Source organism: Cryptomeria japonica, chromosome 7 (assembly GCF_030272615.1).
Source record: "Cryptomeria japonica chromosome 7, Sugi_1.0, whole genome shotgun sequence".
NCBI lineage: Eukaryota > Viridiplantae > Streptophyta > Pinopsida > Cupressales > Cupressaceae > Cryptomeria > Cryptomeria japonica.
The window spans coordinates 275,976,077-275,994,934 of record NC_081411.1 but is presented as its reverse complement, the minus strand read 5'-3'; positions in this window follow the sequence as shown (position 1 = coordinate 275,994,934).

The following is an 18,858-nucleotide window of genomic DNA, read 5'->3' as shown; positions in this document are numbered from 1 at the left end:
GGACTAAGGATCTTACGACTTTGATTGACAAAGTAAAAGGGAAGACATGAGGGAGAACCATGACTGTCAGTAGTAAGGTTCCCTCACTATGAGTCATGCAAGAGAAATATCGAAACTTTTCAAGGCAAAGCTAAGTTTGCCAAGAAATTTTCAAGTATCCTGAAGGGATAGACGGGATGTATGCCCCCCTACGTTAAAGTGATCGCACATGCCTCAACGGGGGTGATTGTTTTAACGTAGTGATACACATAAGAAATGAGAAAGGAAAGGAGCACGTTATCGCAAAGATTTAGCCCCCAAGTGTGAGATAAACCCAAGGATAATAGACACAAAACACAAAGCACAAGGTGACTTCGCTTTCCTCGGGGTCAGTATGTTGTATGATAAGTCATGTATATATATCATATGTATGTATGCATAATTGTTCTTCATTCCCCAATCAAGGAAAATCACCTAGAAGAAGGGAACACATGTGTCTTTTGAGTCAACATGAGAGAGACCAAAAGAGATCTCAATGCTTTGCATCATCCTCAAGTAGACAACACTAAGGACAACAAATAGAAGAATGAGAATAACACATAGAGGAAGTAACACAAGAGAGGAGGAGAGAATCTGCTATGCTAATGTAACTAGTCTAGCACGTCATCTACCCCCCGATCTTGCTAATCAATGTTTCGGGAAGGCAGGGAACACACTAGAGGAGGAACATCCAACACAGCAGATGGAGCTATCACAAGATCCAAACAAGGGCTATGTTCATGTTCCAAGCCACGATGTTCTTGTCTAGGAGCTAGGATAAGTGCTTTAGAAAATTCATTAGATAAATGGTTATCAATATCAACAAGTTCATATTCACTATCGAAAGCAAGAGGAGTAACATTTTCATCATGAATAACATTTTCATCTATAGCATTATCAAGATTTATAAAAATAGGGTCTTTAATTCGCACAGGATCAAGACCATCATGCATCTTATGTTTAGGAGATTTTGGAGAAAATGGAATAATGCTTGTTGAAGGTGTTTTTGGAGATTGTAAAGTTTGAGAAGCAGCTGCTTGAGCCCTAAGATGACACTTTCATTGGCGTTCACGTGCAGAACGATTTCGTCTAGTCTTAGTAGGAAGTGGAGAAGATTGAGGAGGAGAAATGTTCTCATCCTTATCACTTGGGTGTTTAGGTTGTGGTCTCTTAGGCTGGATAATAGGAGAAGAAGAAGGTCTCTTCTCTCTATAAAAAGAAGGAGGAGGAACTGCTCCATATAAAGGAGGAATATTTGGTTTAGGAAGGAGACCAAGTCCATCATGACGAGGAGGTATAGGTCTACTTTTAGAAGGTTTATTAGGCATAGACATAGTCACATCCATAGGGATGGGTTGGGAATCTTCTTGAGGAAAGACATTAGTTTTATCTTTCAAAGGAAGAACTTCCTTCTCAAGAACGATAGGAATATCAAGTTTGGGTGTTCTAGGTTCACTTAAAGATAGGATCATATCTGTTTTCCATTTTTGATAAGATTTGAAAAGATGATCACTTCGCGGAGGAAGGGATTGGAATTGTTTAGGCCAAAAATAATCAATAGGAATGCTAGAAGTTCTTTCAGCTGGTCTAAAGAGACTATGATTGACAGTAACAACTTCACTATTATGGGGAAATTTCAAACACTTATGAATAGGAGAAGCAATAGCTTTCATGGAAGATAGCCAAGGATAGCCTAGCTTCACACGAAATTGTTTAGAAGAAGGAATAATAGCAAAGTTCACATCAAGGGATTTGTTATGGACCTCAATAGGTAATGTAATAGAACCAATTGCAGGAGAAGCAAATGCATCAAATAATTTCACAACCACATCTGTTTTGTCATAGATCACTTAATTCAATTGCAAAGTAAAAAGAAATTCTTCAGTAATAACATTAACCATGCACGAAGGATCAATAAGCACTCCACGGCAAGGTGTATTCTTGACTTTTGCAACTATGTATAAAGGACCATCAGGTGCCCTAATGGTTTCACTAGAATCAAATGTGATGGAAGGTTCTTTAGGGTTTTCTTGCTGCTCTACAAAGTTAATCACATTCAGAGTTATAGACACAAGACCATCAGATGAGAGAGAGGAATCATTAGTCTCAATCGCATTAGAGGTATGAGAAGGTAATAGATTAGTAAAAATCTTAAGATTTTGGTTAGGAGGAGCTATATATGTGTTGCCTTTATCATTCACACCAGAAACAGAGATAGTATTATTATCAATCAAATCTTGAATTTTACCCTTTAAAGAAAAACATTTTTCAGTATCATGCCCAGGCTGACGATGAAATTGACAAAAAGATTTGTTATCAAAATAGGGTGAAGTAATCTTTGCAGGATCAATTTGCCTTATAGGAGGAAGAGTAAGAACATTTTGTTCCAATAACTTATTCATAATACTATGCAATGATTCATTCAAAGGAGTATACTTTCTTTCTTTCTTGAAAAACTTAGAAACAGGAGGCACACCTGATGCTGCATTCACATTGTTGTTGATGATGTTTTCATTGAATTTGATGGAATCTCTATTCGGTTTAAACTTCCCAAATGGTTGCTGACTGCTATCACCCTTATCACTCAGAGCCATAGGATGTGATTGTTCCATTTGACTCACAGTCAGTTGATAATTGTGAAGAGTTGCACACAACTGTTGGAAAGAAGTAAACTCAGAAAACAGAAGTTTGTCTTGAATATCCTTTTGTAAATTAGAAATAAAGATTCTTTGAATATCATTATCAGGCACTAGAAAAGAAATTTGAGCATACAAATGCTTATATCTACCAATGAAATCAGTCACTTTTTCTTTAACACCTTGTTTACAATGCATTAAATCAATCAAAGTAACTTTAGGACTTATATTGTTTTGAAATTGTTGAATGAAAGCATTTGCAAGTTGTTCGAAAGAAGTAATAGAATAAAAAGGCAACGAGCAATACCATTGTAGGGCTTTGTCTCTTAATGTTCTAGTAAACAATTTTGCAAGCAACCTTTGGTCATAAGCAAAATCGGTACATATTGTTTGAAAAGTCTTAACATGTGTTAGAGGATCACCTTTACCATTATAAAGTTCCAAATGCGTGATTTCAACATGTTTAGGAGGGATAGCTCGAACAATGTCAAGAGAAAGTGGGCTCGCAACATCAAATGTTGGCACACTAAACTTAGATTGATTCATAGAGGCAATTTGTTGCTGTAAAGAAGAGACAGTTTGTGCAAGATTGTTAATGGTCGCTTCAGTCGAAGAATTCATATTAGATGTGTTAGATTGAGATGGAGGTGTTATGTTATTGAAAGAAGGTAAAGAGTAAGGTGGTGGGACTCTATGATAATTAGTCATAGGAGAGGATTGGACAGGAGGAACACTACAAGGAGGAATGGAATGATTGAATGAATTGCCCCCTTGTGTCATGTTCATTTGTGGAGATATAATAGGGACACTCATTGAAGGAATGAATGAAGAAGTCGGATTGAATGAAGGAAGAGGGTTAATTGAAGAAGAAGGATTGCCCCCATGATTGGTGATCACAGGAGGAGTAGTCATTATGTTTGATGTAAAGGTAGGTATGCTAGCAATAGAAGTTGTCAAAGGAATAGAATGATTGACTTGAGTGGGAGGTTGTGTATAACCTAAATTTTCAGCACAACTCTTCATAGGCATCACATTCGAATGCACAATGTGTGCAATACCACGCAAAATATCAATTCCATTCTTATCACTTTGAAGCATATGTTTTAAACCCTCAATTAAAGGAAGAGCTTGACTATCGGGGTATTCTTGAGACATCCATTGTCGAAAATCATCAAATTGATTATCCAATTTCGAAAGTTGTTCTACAGAAACCTCATGGAGAGCTTCTTCATCATTAGGAGGATTAGAGGAATTACCCATGTCCTCGTTAAAAAGGCTATTCAAATTAGGTTCCATCTCCTTAGTAGTTAAACCTCGGAAAGACTTAATTCTACAGCTTCGTCTAACGGGAATAGTGTGAGTAGGGCTTATTGTTGTAAAACTCATGCACTAGAGAGAGAGAGAAAATTTTGAATTTTAGAGGTAGCAATTTTCAGTAAAATCAGCCAATCTTCTGGATTTAAGCTGTTAAATACAATCAGGACAATCTCCCGAAATTTCAGAAAAAATGTCAGGGACCGTGGCGCTTGGAGTGCACACGGTCCCGGCAACTTTTTTCGAAATTTGCAAGGATGAAAGTTATGATGATTTTAGAGCTAATCTGAAAAAATTGAGTAATTTTACGATCTATAGATAGGCCAAATTAAAGTTGCAATTTCGAAATTGAACCCTACCAAGATTGTCGAAAAATGCAAAATTTGAATTTTGAAAAAGAGAGGGAAACTGAAATTTTGAATTTTATGATTTTAGAGGGAATATCAAAAGCAATGCAAATTTTGAAATTTTAAAGTTGACTCAATTTCACGCAAAATTCAATTTTGAAAGCGGAAATTAAAGTTGTTGTAATTAAGCACTTAATTTCAAAAGTCACAAATTGCAAGAATTTGAATAAAGCACTGAAATTTCGAATGAATGCAAACACACTTTTCAGATTTAGGACAGTAAGAACACAATTTTGACACAAAATTTCAATTTCAATGATTTTTGAATGTTTAGAAGCCTTAATCCAAGAAACCACAAGACCAACTTTGACTTTAATTTTGAAAGTGTTATAATTGATAAAATCAGCCAAAATTCTAGATTTTAGCAGGAAAATACAGTAAGATCTAGCTCCCAAAATTTTGGAAAAAATGTCGGGGACGATGGCGCTCGGAGTGCACATGGTCCTCGCAAATTTTTTCCAAATTTTCAGGGATGAAAGATATTGTGATTTTATTGCGGAATCCAAAGTTACAGCTGATTTGGAGATGTTTTGATCAGTGAAATTGTCAGACAAAGGTTGAATCAAGAGGGTTTCAAAAATTAGGGTTTTGACACTTAACCACTTAATTTTCAAAATTAAAGCACAAATATGAATTGATAATTTGTAATAGAAGGGCAGATCTGAAACAAGCATTAACAATTAAACATTTCACAAGTTCAATTTTCAAAAAGAAAATTTAGGGTTTTTATGCAATCAACCTCTAAAACTTGCAAAAGATCAAACATGGAAATGTAATCAAGGAATCCAATTTTCAAATCTAACCATGAATAATCAGAAAGGATGTTCACATCAAGTTCACCAAAATGTAAAGCGGAAAATCGATCGAACCCTAGTTGCTCTCCCCTCTTCCAACTCCAAGGAGAGAGAAGGGAGGTTGCTAGGGTTGATGGTTTTCACTTGGGAGACTTTACATTCAAAAGAGGGGTTGAAACCCACAAGATCCAATCCCACACAATGCAAGATTGGATGCTAAATGAGTTTCAAGGGTTAAGACAGCAAGGCTACCCTCTTTTGTAAAGAATGTTGATAGAAGAATTAAGCTAGGAATGCATAGAAAGTGAGAAAGATTCTCTTATAAACTGAGATAGGGATACAGGATGAAGCTGCGGACCTAGAATTAGTAGTAAAATGTCGATACGGCACTATCCTGCAAATTTGAGCAAAAGTTGACGGGACGATGGCGCCCGGAGTGCACACGGTCCTCCGAAAAATCAGCGAAATGAAGGGGGATCTGTTCGTCTCTGCACAAGGATTCCAAATCTTCAATTTCAGCCGCGTACCTACAACCTACACACAGAAAAGCGAAGACGATTGGGGGGTTAGGGATTAGGGGTTTGCCTTTAGGTCAAACCCCGGTTTTGGAATTAACCAAGAAACGAGAAATGCTGTAAATGTAAATGTCTGTAATGTAAAACAAGTACTAATACCTTGTTGTAAGGATGTTTGTATCCTTATGTGCAAAGGTATAGATGTTGTTGTTTGTTGTATGTTGTAGTAGTATGTAGTAAGTGATCTCCTCTTCAATGGTTGAATCCTTGTCTTGAATGCAACACTTAGCCTTGAATGGAGACTTAGAATGATCAATTGCTTGAAGGAATGCTTGAATGCTTGAATGCTTGAGTATCGTTTCCACATATGTTCATCCTCCCAAAATGAGAGAGAAAATGTAGTTTATATACTTGTCAATTAGGGCTGATAGGCTAATTTTCCTGACCTTAGGCCGACCAGGAAAGATAATTTCCAATTTGCAAACAAAAAGACCCGAAGTCCCATAGGAGACCGGGCCTGAAATAGGGCCAGGGACCAGGGCGCTGGGCGCCATGGTCCTGGGGGACTAGGGTACTAGGCACCCTGGTCCTGAAGGACCAGGGCGCTGGGCGCTCTGGTCCCACCTCCCGGGACAGTAGGGTGCAAAGGAGGTTCAGGCCAGGGTGCTTGAAAAATGCAGTTTTGGTGTCGTGGACAAGTTTCGGGGTCTCCATTCAGTTTCGGTGTTGCGTCGCCATCGCGAAGACCAAAATGCAGTTGAAATTGCAAGTGTCACAATTTTAGGACGCTACAGTTATAAGGTAAGAAAATTACTATACCAATCAGAAAATGATTCACCCCCCCCTCTCTCAGTATCTTTGGGAATCCTAACTATTGGTTACAGAGCCTAGTCCTCTATTTTCAAAAGCCTAATAGCTTGAGGAAGATCTTGACACTGGTAGAGATGGAAAATTTGAGAAAGCAATTGGAAACAACTCTTTCAGACTATGATGCAGAAAAAGTAAAGAATATCAAACTTGAGGATGATCTGAAAGTTGCTCAGGATATTATTCAAGGACTTCAAGAAAATTTCACCATAGCAAGGAATAAAAGAAGAGAACTTTGTGAGAAAATGCAGAATGAAGAAGATGAAAAAGAAACTCTTAATGATCTGGTGAACCAACTGAGACAAGATAATTGTACAATGAAGAATGAGATGCAAGATATGACTATGAGATTCTGTAAAGAAATTGAAGATAGAAAAAAGAATGAAGATGATTTGGCTAGAAGACTAAATGATGCTGGAAATGAAAACACAAGACTCAATCATGAAATTGATATGTTGAAGACAGACTTGATGCATACACAAAATGACAGAATTGAACTCATGAGACAAAAAGGAATCTTGGAGAATGAACTAACTACTACAAATCAACACAAGGAGAAATTCAAGAAAAGTTCATAAGAACTTGTTGACATGCTGAAGAATCAGAACCTAATGGCGATACAAATGGCCTTGGCTTTGAAGTTGGTGAAAGCTCTAGTATTGCAAACAATCATGATCATAGCAAACTAGTAAGACAACCTAATTCTTACAAATTTAATGGGAAATGCTTTAACTATAATAGGTATGGTCATAGAGAAAACTAGTGTAGACCTAGAAATTATCAGAACACTAATACACCCACCGGTCAATATTCTAAACACAACAAAGTTGGCCATAATTCAGAAAATTGTAGAATGAATGTAAGATGTTGTGTTTGTGGAAGATTTGGGCACCTATCTAATCAATGCAGAACACATACTGGCATAGGATATGGGAAAGCTATTCAGAAAAACAATGTGACTTGTTATGCTTGTAACAAGATTAGACATATTGCAAATTTTTGTAGAAGCAAGACCCCACCGGCAAATAACAAAGGTCCTAGTTTAAAAGGTAAAGAAAAGGTTGAAGAGGTAAAGCAAGAATTCTCAAAACAATAGATCAGAAAGTCAGATCAGAATGTTGATGGGAATACTCCTCCATCGGTAGAATAGAGTAACACTCCACTGACAGGAGACTCTTCATCTAACTGAAGAAAAATCCTTTGGGGGTTTAGCAACAAACTAAAAAATATGCTATTATACCCTCAGTTGATGATGAGAAGTTGAATTACTTCTTTACCGGCAGATGAGTTAAGTTGTGACTTAACCAGCAAGCATTAAATGTTGTAGTTGGAGAAAAGAACATTATAAAGCAAGTGTTTTGGCTCTTTTTTATTCACTGAGCATTCAAATCTTTGAGAGCGTGAAAATTCCCGAGCGAAGGCATTCTTAGTGAAGAAGTGAAGCAGTTCATCCAAGCACTCATCCCTAAGGCAGATTGAGGTATTTATAAACATGGCATCCTCCTCTGTTCCTAAATTTATAGAAAACCCTACTGTAATTGAGGTTATCAAGCGCCCTAGATCCGTATTCAAGCTTTGTTCCCGAAATAACTAAGAAAGATGATAACATAGGTGCATTCTCTCAAATTCCTAAAGGAGTAGTATATGCTGAAGATCCTAGAATATAATTACACTGTCATATAGAGGAATTAGGAGACGATGAAATTAAGAAAATGTATAAAACTATGATTTGTGAAGAAAATGGCAATATCAAACTGGAACACAAGGTAGTAGAAACCCTAGGTTTTCTGGATATTCTTAGCATCCCTGATTTTCCTGGAGATGTGATAAGAATAGTCCTAAGCAGAGTCCATGGTGAATTATTCTTGTTGGATTCAATTCATAAAATCACAAAAGAATCCGTTAAAGCAGTAACAGGGTTACCTTCCACCGGTAGCAGACCTGACAGAACTAAAAGGGTCTCAAATGACACAGTGATGGATCTAACCGGTGCAACATTTGACAAAAGATCTCTAAGGGTAAATGATGTGAAGGACATAAATGTCAGATTTATCAGTATGATCTTAGGCTACAAAGCTACACATGCAAATAGGTTGAACTCAGTATCTAGCCTATGTATTAAAAGTGCATATGACATGGTTAATGATAATGCTAGAATAGATGTGTGTGAATGGCTCAAAGATGAATTGATAGACAATATGAAAAAGATCAAAGGAGATAAGAAAGGAACCTTTAGATTTGGAAATTTTCTTGTATGTTTAATGTTGTATATTACTAAACAAGTACCTGATATTGGTAGAAAAGATTTTGGCTTTTATATACCGTTAGGAAAGCAACTTTTGGATCTATTATACAACATGGGAGAAAATAGAGAGAAGAACATAAACAAACATTTTCAAGAATTGAAGGCTTGAATGAAGACAAGAATAAGATTGTCACAGGAAATTATAGATAAATATCATAAGGAAATATGCTTTGTAATTAAAAAGGATGAAATCTGGATGGAGGCAATTGTCCCTAGGACAATTTGGGTAACTAAAATGGGATATGAAATAGATGATAACATTATTGAAACTTATGCAAAAGCCATCCTTGAAGCACCAAAAGAACCCTCTAAGAAAGTCGTTGGCAGTGCTTAAACAATAGAAAGTGCTATTCAGTCTAGGAAAAGAGTTAAGAAAGTTGAACAAATAGTAAGGAAAGGCACTAGACAAGCAAAAGCACTTAAGGAAGATGTATTGAAGCAAAATAGTATCAAAGAAAGTGAGTTGGAAGGACTTCAATCGGAAACTCATCTTTCACCAGTTGCAACTTCCTCTGAGATTGATATGCTAGCGGTCTTCAAAAGGGTAGAAAGGAAAAGAAAACCCTCACTGGTACCCTCACCCACTCCTATAAAAGCAAGACAAAAGCAATAGGCAATGATGCCTCCAGTTAAGAAGATAACTCCTAAGAAGAAGAAGAAGGTAAAACAAGATATTGCTCCACTGGATAAACTCCTTAGTGAAATAATAGAAGATGGAAAGTTGAAAAACATTAGCAAACTGTACAACACACTTTTGGCTGATGACAAAGAAAGCTTAGAAAATAGTGTAATTTTACACTTGGATATATACAAGAAATTTTTGATGGAAATTATTGATGAAATACCCAATGACTTGTATAGAAGACTAGAAGCTAGAAGGGTAGCCATTGTTGAGCTGGACAAGAAGATAAACATTGAAAAATTACTTGCAGTGCATCCACTAAACTCACCTAATGAGATAGACAAATTAATCAGTGAGACCAACCATATGGTATTTTCAACTACTCACCGGCATGTAGCACTGATGGCAGGAAGAGTAAATGAGGTAACAGAAAAAACTGCAGACCAATGGGACATATTCTTTGTTGAAAAAGAGAAACAAGAAGAGCTACTAAGACCTAAGACCATCAGGGTATACCAAAAGGACAAGGATAAGGGGAAAGGTAAGGTAGGTGGACCTCCAAGCCTAAAGATAACTGATAACTTACCCCCACCTCCTTCGAATACTCCACCGGTAGAAACTATAGACAAACAACTGGCTACTGAGAGTATGGAGACTCCACTAGAGGATACAAATCCTAAGTCCAAAATTCTGTACACTATGAATATAGACACACATGAAGTAAATGTTGTGGTTGATAGAGAAACCACTGAGGATAAAAGGAAAGATGTGGCTACTAAGCCACCGACTACAGATGTTGAGGTTGAGGTTAATGATACTATAAATATAAGCAAAGAAAAACCTACTCAAATAGAGCAACGGATAGAAGACACCATTGTTAGAACATTAGAAGAGCCGGTAGATGAAACTAAAAACCAATTAGGAGAACTGAAAATGGATAGTGCAGAGGTACAAACTAAGAAACTAGAAGTGCATATAGAGACTACATCTAAGAAACTGGATGTTGAGAGCTCAGAGAAATCTTCTGAAACACAGATGGAGAAACCGAAATAGAAATAGGTTCAGACACAAGTTCAGACCGAGATAGTGCCACCGGCTAAAACTGAAAAGCCTAAACCTTTGCTAATAGAAATGCAAACACAAACTAACCTACTAGAGATCAAAATAAGCAAGGTTATCACTACAACTAGCAGCATGGATATTGTGAAAATAGTTGGGCAGACATCTGGTACTTCAATAGCAGAATTTTGGCCTACAAATGTGACAGAGGTCTTACTAGATTCAATAAAGAAAATCATAGAGTGTAATGCACAAGCCTATAAGGCTATCGATGACACAATACCTATTCTCAAATTGGTAGCACCCAAGTGCATTGTGGGTAATAAAGATTCTTTAGGTCAACTAGACACATTGTCTAAATTCATCACCGACAACATTTTGACAGTTGATCAAATAAATGAAGACACATTCAAAGAAAGGATGATTAAGGAGAAAGATAAACTCTTTGAGGAAATAGTGAAGAAGAATAAGGAACAAACAAAAACCTTATTATCGACACTAGGAGAAACAATTTTGGATTTCAAGAAAATGTACAGGGATATTTGCAAAACCGACATCTTGACATAGGACATAGATTCAGAGATCAACAAAACACAAACTGAGATCAACAATATTGTTGACAATCTAATAGGAACATCAGATTCATTTTGGGAAATAGAAAAGAAAATTGCAGATCTTGAAGAGAAAATTGAGAAGTTAGAAAAGGATAAAGAGAGAATAAAGGATAAGGCGAAGAGCTTAAAATGTAAACTTGGTCCTAAACTAGATTACCTCATTTCTTTGAGAAAAGAAATTTCTGAGGCTATGGTTCCCGGATTTAAGACACTGGAAGAGAAAATGCACATACTCACCGGTACAGTTCAGAGAACACAAGAGGCATTACAAGAAAGCAAAAGATTCAACAATAGTTTAAATCTAGTTTTGGCAGATATATTCTAGATTGTAACCCACCGGTTACAAAAATCTAGGCAGGAACCACACTCCATTGACAGCGAATGACAACCTTTGCCATTGATGTCAAAGGGGGCGTAGTGTGATGAGAAAAATGATCAGAATAGGACATCATCAACTCAGGGGGAGCATACATTTTTGGGCACACAGTTTTGGTAAGACAAATTTTGGCAGATTCTTTTTGGACATCTTTTTGGACACTTTTTTATTTTTCTCATGAGTGTTGCCATCAATGCCAAAGGGGGAGATTGTTGGAAAATGCACATTCCAATGAGAAATTGTAAGTGATTGAAGGTATTATCATTGATGGCAACCTTACAATCATGTGATACTGGCAGGCAGACTCAGGCACTGACACCGACAGACTCTACATCGGCATACACTTCACCGGCACCCAAAAAGATTGATTACCGACACCCTGGCCAACAGGAATTTTGTATAAATGTATTTTGTAATTAATTGTAAAATATTTTATAAGCTGACATGGTGGATTATAATATGACTCATATATGTATGAGATCATTGTAGATCATTTAGTAGATGAATAATGCGAAGTATGAAAAGAAGGTAGCAAACCTAATATACAAATTATTGGATAAGGGTTTATGTATATTGCATAGCTTAAACCAGTACTAAATCTAGCATAGTAGATGCTGATCTGAAGCAGTACAAGACATTGAATTAGTATAATCCATTTTTGTAAGTCAGTGTGACTTCTTTTGTAACTGAGTAGTGAGCTCTAGACACTTGGCCTTCCTGCATGTGCAGGCCCCTATTGTAAGCAGTAATATTCTCTTATTGACCAGTAAGTGAATATTGTGGGTCACAAACCCCACCGAGGTTTTTCCCACACCGGGTTTCCTTATTAAAATATTGTGTTATGGTGTGCTTTTCATGTTGTGGTTGTTGTTCTTATTTGCTGCATTATTTCTGGTTTACTGATACACAGTTTTAATATGTTTTTCATGTTATAACGTAAGAAAATTATTATATCGGTCAGATACTGATTCACCCCCCCCCATCTCAGTATCTTTGGGAATCCTAACAATATGTGTATACACCTAAAAATGGTCTGAAGATAATTAATTAAATAAGCAATTATTGAATTATCCTCCTCTCCAATTTAATTGATTTCATCAACAATTTGATTAAATCTCTCATTCCTCTACTTATTAATAAATCTAAGGATTTATTTAATAGGTTCATTTCAACTTTTTGATTAATTAATTTAAATTAATTAATTCCCTCAATCAAAATCATTTCTTCTAATCCACTAATTAATTAAAACAAATCAAATGCATGAGTTGTTAAGATTAATTATCCTTTTCCCATTATTTGAATTTTTAAATTCAAATTCTCCTAACTTTTACCACTCCTAAACCTAACCCATTCCATCTAACCCCAGGTTTTTCCTAACTCCATCCTAGCTTGCACATCCTAACCACCATGTTCCATTTCCTTAAACACTTTTCCCTCTCATGAGCAAAGCTTTGTGACACTTGTCACTAAGTGTTCCCTTTCATCAAACCCCTTCTACAAGCCTCTTGACACTTGTCACCATAGAGATGACAAATGTTCCCTTTAGTCTAACCCCTTTTCCAACCTCCTCCAATTTAACCATTGATATCTTCAAATCAATCTTGACCATTGATTCCTGCCACCTCACCCCTAGCCTTGGAAAATCCTATAAATAGACCCCATTTTGGAGCACAAAGGGTCCCAATTTGATATCATTTGCATCCTAATTTTGATTCATCTTATTTGCATTCAAGCATTGTTACTATAGGCATCTAGCTTCTAGTTTATCATGCTTAGCAATGTTATAAAACCCCCAATATTTTGATGTAAACAAATTGACACAAAAGAAAAGTGATCCTCCTTCTAATAATGAACAATATGAGGATATTTTTTGCCTCCGCATGAATGACACATCAATTCCCAATAACACCAGAACTAATGAAGAAAATTACATACCCAAAAGAGATGAAGTAGAAATTTTGAATAACATTCAATCCAATGAAGATACAAGAAGGGGTAGAGATGAAACAAGAAGAGATCCAGATCCTCCTAGAATACAAAATCATGGTCATAAAAGAACAAATCATGTCAATAATCCTATCACAACTCTCACACAACAACTACAAGAAATGCAAACACAAATTCAAGATATTAAAAGAGGACATGTTAGAAGATACTCACTTCAAGAAATCTATCCTTATCCATTTGACGGAAATCTAAACATGATACCATTTCCTATAGGTTTTGAAACTCCTAGATACGAAAAATATGATGGAATCACTGACCCTCAAGATCATATATGATAATTTTGCACAATGAGTATGGAGATTGCACATGAGGATACCTACTTAATGAGATTATTTCCGAAAATCTTAACTAGGCTAGCTATGGAATGGTTCTCCAAACTTCCACCTAGAATCAGATCATTTTTCAGAGTTGGTAGAGAAGTTTGTTTCACAATACTCTTACAACATACAACATGAAGTAACAATGCTAGACCTATGTAATGCCAAACAAAAGAGTGGAGAACCTTTCATGACATTTTTACAACGATGGAGATGGCTAGCTTTGTGGTATCCTCGTACAGTGCCAGAATACGAAAAAATGGACATATTCATCGACAACCTAAATGATCAAATGAGATATCACTTAAAAATGCAAGGAAACCAAAGTTTCAGAAAAATGATCGATAACAGAATCAGAATGGAGGAAGCCATGATAAAGAAAGGTGAGTTGAAAATATACAAAGAAGGAGTCCATCCACCTAACAACAACAATAACAACAATCATAATGACAAGACAAAGTTTTGGAATAGAAATAGAAATGTCATCAATGATGGAATAGTGGATAACAACAATGTGAAACCAAAACAACTGATTTTTAATTTATCCACTCACTTAGCAGTAGCACAACAAAACAACAATCACCAAAGAGCAACTATTAAAACTTTCTTTCGAAGACAATTTACAGACATTGGTGAACCGCTTGGATTAGCACTGAAAACACTTCTCGCAAACAAATTGATCACTTTACAAGAAGAAAGGAACTATGCACCTCAAATCAAACCACCTTGGTGAAATGATAATCAATTTTGTGATTTCCATCAAAACAAGGGACATCATATAGATAGTTGTCAGAAGTTGAAACATATGATACAAGATATGATTGATAATGGAGTAATAACTATGGATGGACATACAACAAACGAATCCCATATAGCTTTTAAAACTCCGCTTCCAAAATATGAGAAAGGTGAATCGTCAACAACAAATAATGGCAAGGGTAAAGCAAAGGTAAACTACGCTCATACATATGACAATGTGGTGAATGTGATTGTAGTTAAAGAAAAAAAAAATCAAGAACATGCTCAGGCTATCATAATAAGAAAAGCCAGAGTTTTTTTGTTGGGTCCTACAACAAACACATCATCCGCTACAACAAAACAATACAATCTAGTGGAACAATTGTAGAAAACACCCGCACAAATATCAATCTTAGAATTGTTAAAAATTATCACCTGCACACAAATAAATTCTAGAACGAGCATTAGTAGATACAACAATTTCCAAAGATCTCGATATTGATCAATTCCAAACCATGGTGGGGTACCTCACAACCCCTCATTGCTTATCATTCACTGAAGAATATGACATGTCCTTACAACATCCCCACAATGCTCCTTTGCATATTGAAGTCCTCATTCACAAAACGTGAGCTAAGCGTGTTCTAATAGATGGTGGAGCTGGCCTAAATATATGTTCACTGATTCTTGTTTGTGTCTTAGGATATTTAGAAGATGCACTTGATGTCTAGAAAAAGATCACCATAAAAGCCTATGATGAAGAAGAACATCATACCACCAGTGTGTAAAATTTGCCTACAATGGGCAAGAAATCACAATATTTGCAGATTCAAATCCATTTCAATACTGCAGCAATCTAAAAATGATCCAAGAAGTCATTGTTCCACATAACAAGGAGGTATCATCTTCAAGCACACAATCTAAGGAACAATCATTTTCCTCTATTCTATCAAGTATGGAGAAACAAATGCAGCTAAGAGACCAAGAGAATGAAGAAAATTCAATATCACAATTACCACTTTCTCCTAAATCCATGGGAAAACCATCAAACTATAAACAACAACCAATTGTGAAACATCTTTCGATATTTGATGGAGCATTCATTAGTGCTAGAACCTTATCAAAGGAAACAAAAGACAAAGATGTGCTACAGTGGCTATACAAAGATGAAGAAGTTCAACAAAAGGTCAACAATGTCAAAATACCTACAGAAAAATATGTAAAAGGATTCAACATTCTTAGAAGAATGGGATACACTGGAACAGGCCCGATAGGAAAAAGAAAAGAAGGTATCTCAGAACCTAATCAACCTTACACTCAGTAGACCAATGACAAAATAGGATTAGGGTATGGACAAGTTACTTTATCGTAAGACACATCTTTTAGTCAACAACAAGAGGAATATGAAAATAGACAAGAACAACTGGCAATTGAAAGGGAAGAAAAATCAGCTAAGCAACAAGAACAAGAAAAACAAACTAAAAACATCTCTCAAGCATCATTAAATATCAATCAAAACAAGAAAGAAGCTAATATAAGTCCAGGAGAACTTGTAGAAAAGTTGACAAAACTCAATCTCAGTCCAGAAGAGGTTGAATATGAAAGAAGGAAAAGTATAGCTAGAAAAGCGGAAGAAATGTTATATGACCAAATCTATAGACTGCAAGCTGCAAGTGATACAGATTCTAATGAATGGGAATGGTATTCCTATCACTCTGAAGAATCAATTGAAGAAAATTTCTTTGAAGGAGATATAGAAGTCAATATAGTTCACACGTATACAGGACAAATGTTAGGAACTAGTTCACTTGAATTAGAATCACATTCGGCTAACTTGGACTTAACCAAGGATGATCAGGAACTTCTTACGCGAGGTCATTCTGATGAGAGTACCATTCTAGACATCAACATACATATTGAAAACTTTGATACCTCCATCATGACCCTTGAAAGATCCCAACTTGAAGATCCCTTACCTCTAATCCACCCCGAGCTTTTTGATTGGGAAAATGAAGGACATACCGCCATTGATACCTTTACAAATGACCATGCCATATCTATATATCTTAATGCAATAGAACTCGTAAAAACTCTCACCAGGAATGTCAGCAACGCATTTTCCAATCAAGTGGGTGCCAAATCTCCTAGTCGCAAAAGTGAAAATAAAGAAAAGAATATCAAGTCTAATGCTGAAAACCATTTATTGGCAACATTAGATATGGGAAAAGTAAAAAGAAAGGACGCATCTAACGGTGAAAACCTCCTTGAGGTACTGGAAGATGGGAGATTTGACACCTTACCTGAGCACTATCAAGAAAGGTCATCCATTTTGATCAAACCAACAGAGCCAGTTGACATTGGCACAACAAAGCAACCAAAGATCTTACATCCAGCAACATCTTTATCAGAGGTAGAAATGCAACAATATGTGGAATTCTTCAAGCGGCGATAAATCAACTTTGCCTAGTCATATGCAGACATGCTAGGGTTAGACCCAGAGCTTATTATGCATCACTTAAATGTTAATCCAGGAGCTAAACCAGTTAAATAGAAATCACAGAAAATGCATCCCCATATCGCTCTTCTAGTCAAGGCAGAACTAAAGAAATTATTGGATGTCGGATTCATCAGAATAATAGCTTATCCTTAATGGGTATCCAACATCATTCCTGTTTCAAAACTAGATAAAAGCATCAGAATATGCACAGACTTCAGAGATCTTAATAACACATGCCCAAAGGATGACTTTCCTTCGCCTAACATCGACATCACTGTAGATTTAACTATTGGACACTCCATGTTTTCTCTAATGGATGGTTTCTTTGAATATAGTTAGATCAAAATAGCACTCGAAGATCAAGAAAAGACAGCTTTCACATGTCCATGGGGTACTTTCTATTGGAATGTCATGCCTTTTGGACTAAAGAACGCCGGTATTACATATCAAATAGCTATGATAACTATATTTCATGACATGATGCATACATTCATGGAAGACTATGTGGATGACACATTGGCTAAATCATACAATAGAGAAGAGCATATAGATATACTGGAAAAGATCTTTGATAGGTTAGAACAATACAAGTTAAGGCTAAACTCTAAGAAATGTGCCTTTGGTGTCACTTCAAGAAAGCTATTGGGATACATTGTTTCAGTAAGAGGAATTGAAGTAGATCCAGCTAAGGTTAAAGCAATCATGGAAATGGCATCTCCCAAGAATATCAGTCAACTAAGATCACTACAAGGAAGACTCCAGTCAATCAGAAGATTTGTGGCTCAATTAGAAGATAAATGTCAACCATTTACTCATCTATTGCAGAAACATGTTAATTGCAAATGGGACCATCAATGTGAAGAAGCATTCGACAAGATAAAAGCATATCTCATGCAACCACCTATTTTAATGTCACCAATTCTATGAAAACCATTATTACTCTATATATCAACTACTGAAACATCATTAGGAGTTTTGCTTGCACAACAGGACAATAAAGGAAAAGAACGAGCCATCTACTACATCAGCAGAACACTAGTGAGGTATGAGATCAACTATTCATCAACAGAAAAGCATGCTTGTCAGTATTTTTTGCTTCTAAAAAATTATGACACTATCTAATATCTCACTCAATTAAGTTAAAAGCTAAAATCGATCCTCTGAAGTATTTGCTCAGCAAAGCCACATTGACAGGATGATTAGCAAAATGGATCATGATTCTAAGCGAGTTTGATATCCAATATGTTGATAAAAAAGCTATCAAAGGACAATTTATCATAGATCAACTAGCAGAAACACCACTTCAAGATGACCATTCTTTATAGATTGAATTTCCTATTGCTGATATCCTAACAATCACAACAAAAGCATGGCAACTATACTTTGATGGTTCATATACACAACACGGATCAGGAGCAGGAATTCTATTCATCACACCACAAGGTCATACAATCCCGAAAGCATACAAATTAAGCTTTCTGTGCACAAACAATATAGCAGAGTATGAAGCATTGGTAAGAAGTATCAAAATGGCTATAGAATGGAACATTAAACAACTTCAAGTCTTCAAAGACTCTCAGCTCATCATTAATCAAATCAATGATGACTATCAAACAAAAGATGACAAACTCATGCCTTACAAAAAGATAGTGGATGATTTCAACAAGTATTTTGTAGAAATAACTTTTGAATAGATTCCAAGAAATGACAACAAAGCAGCAGATGCCATGGCTACATTTGCTTCTCTATTGCAGACATAGGAAAATCAACAA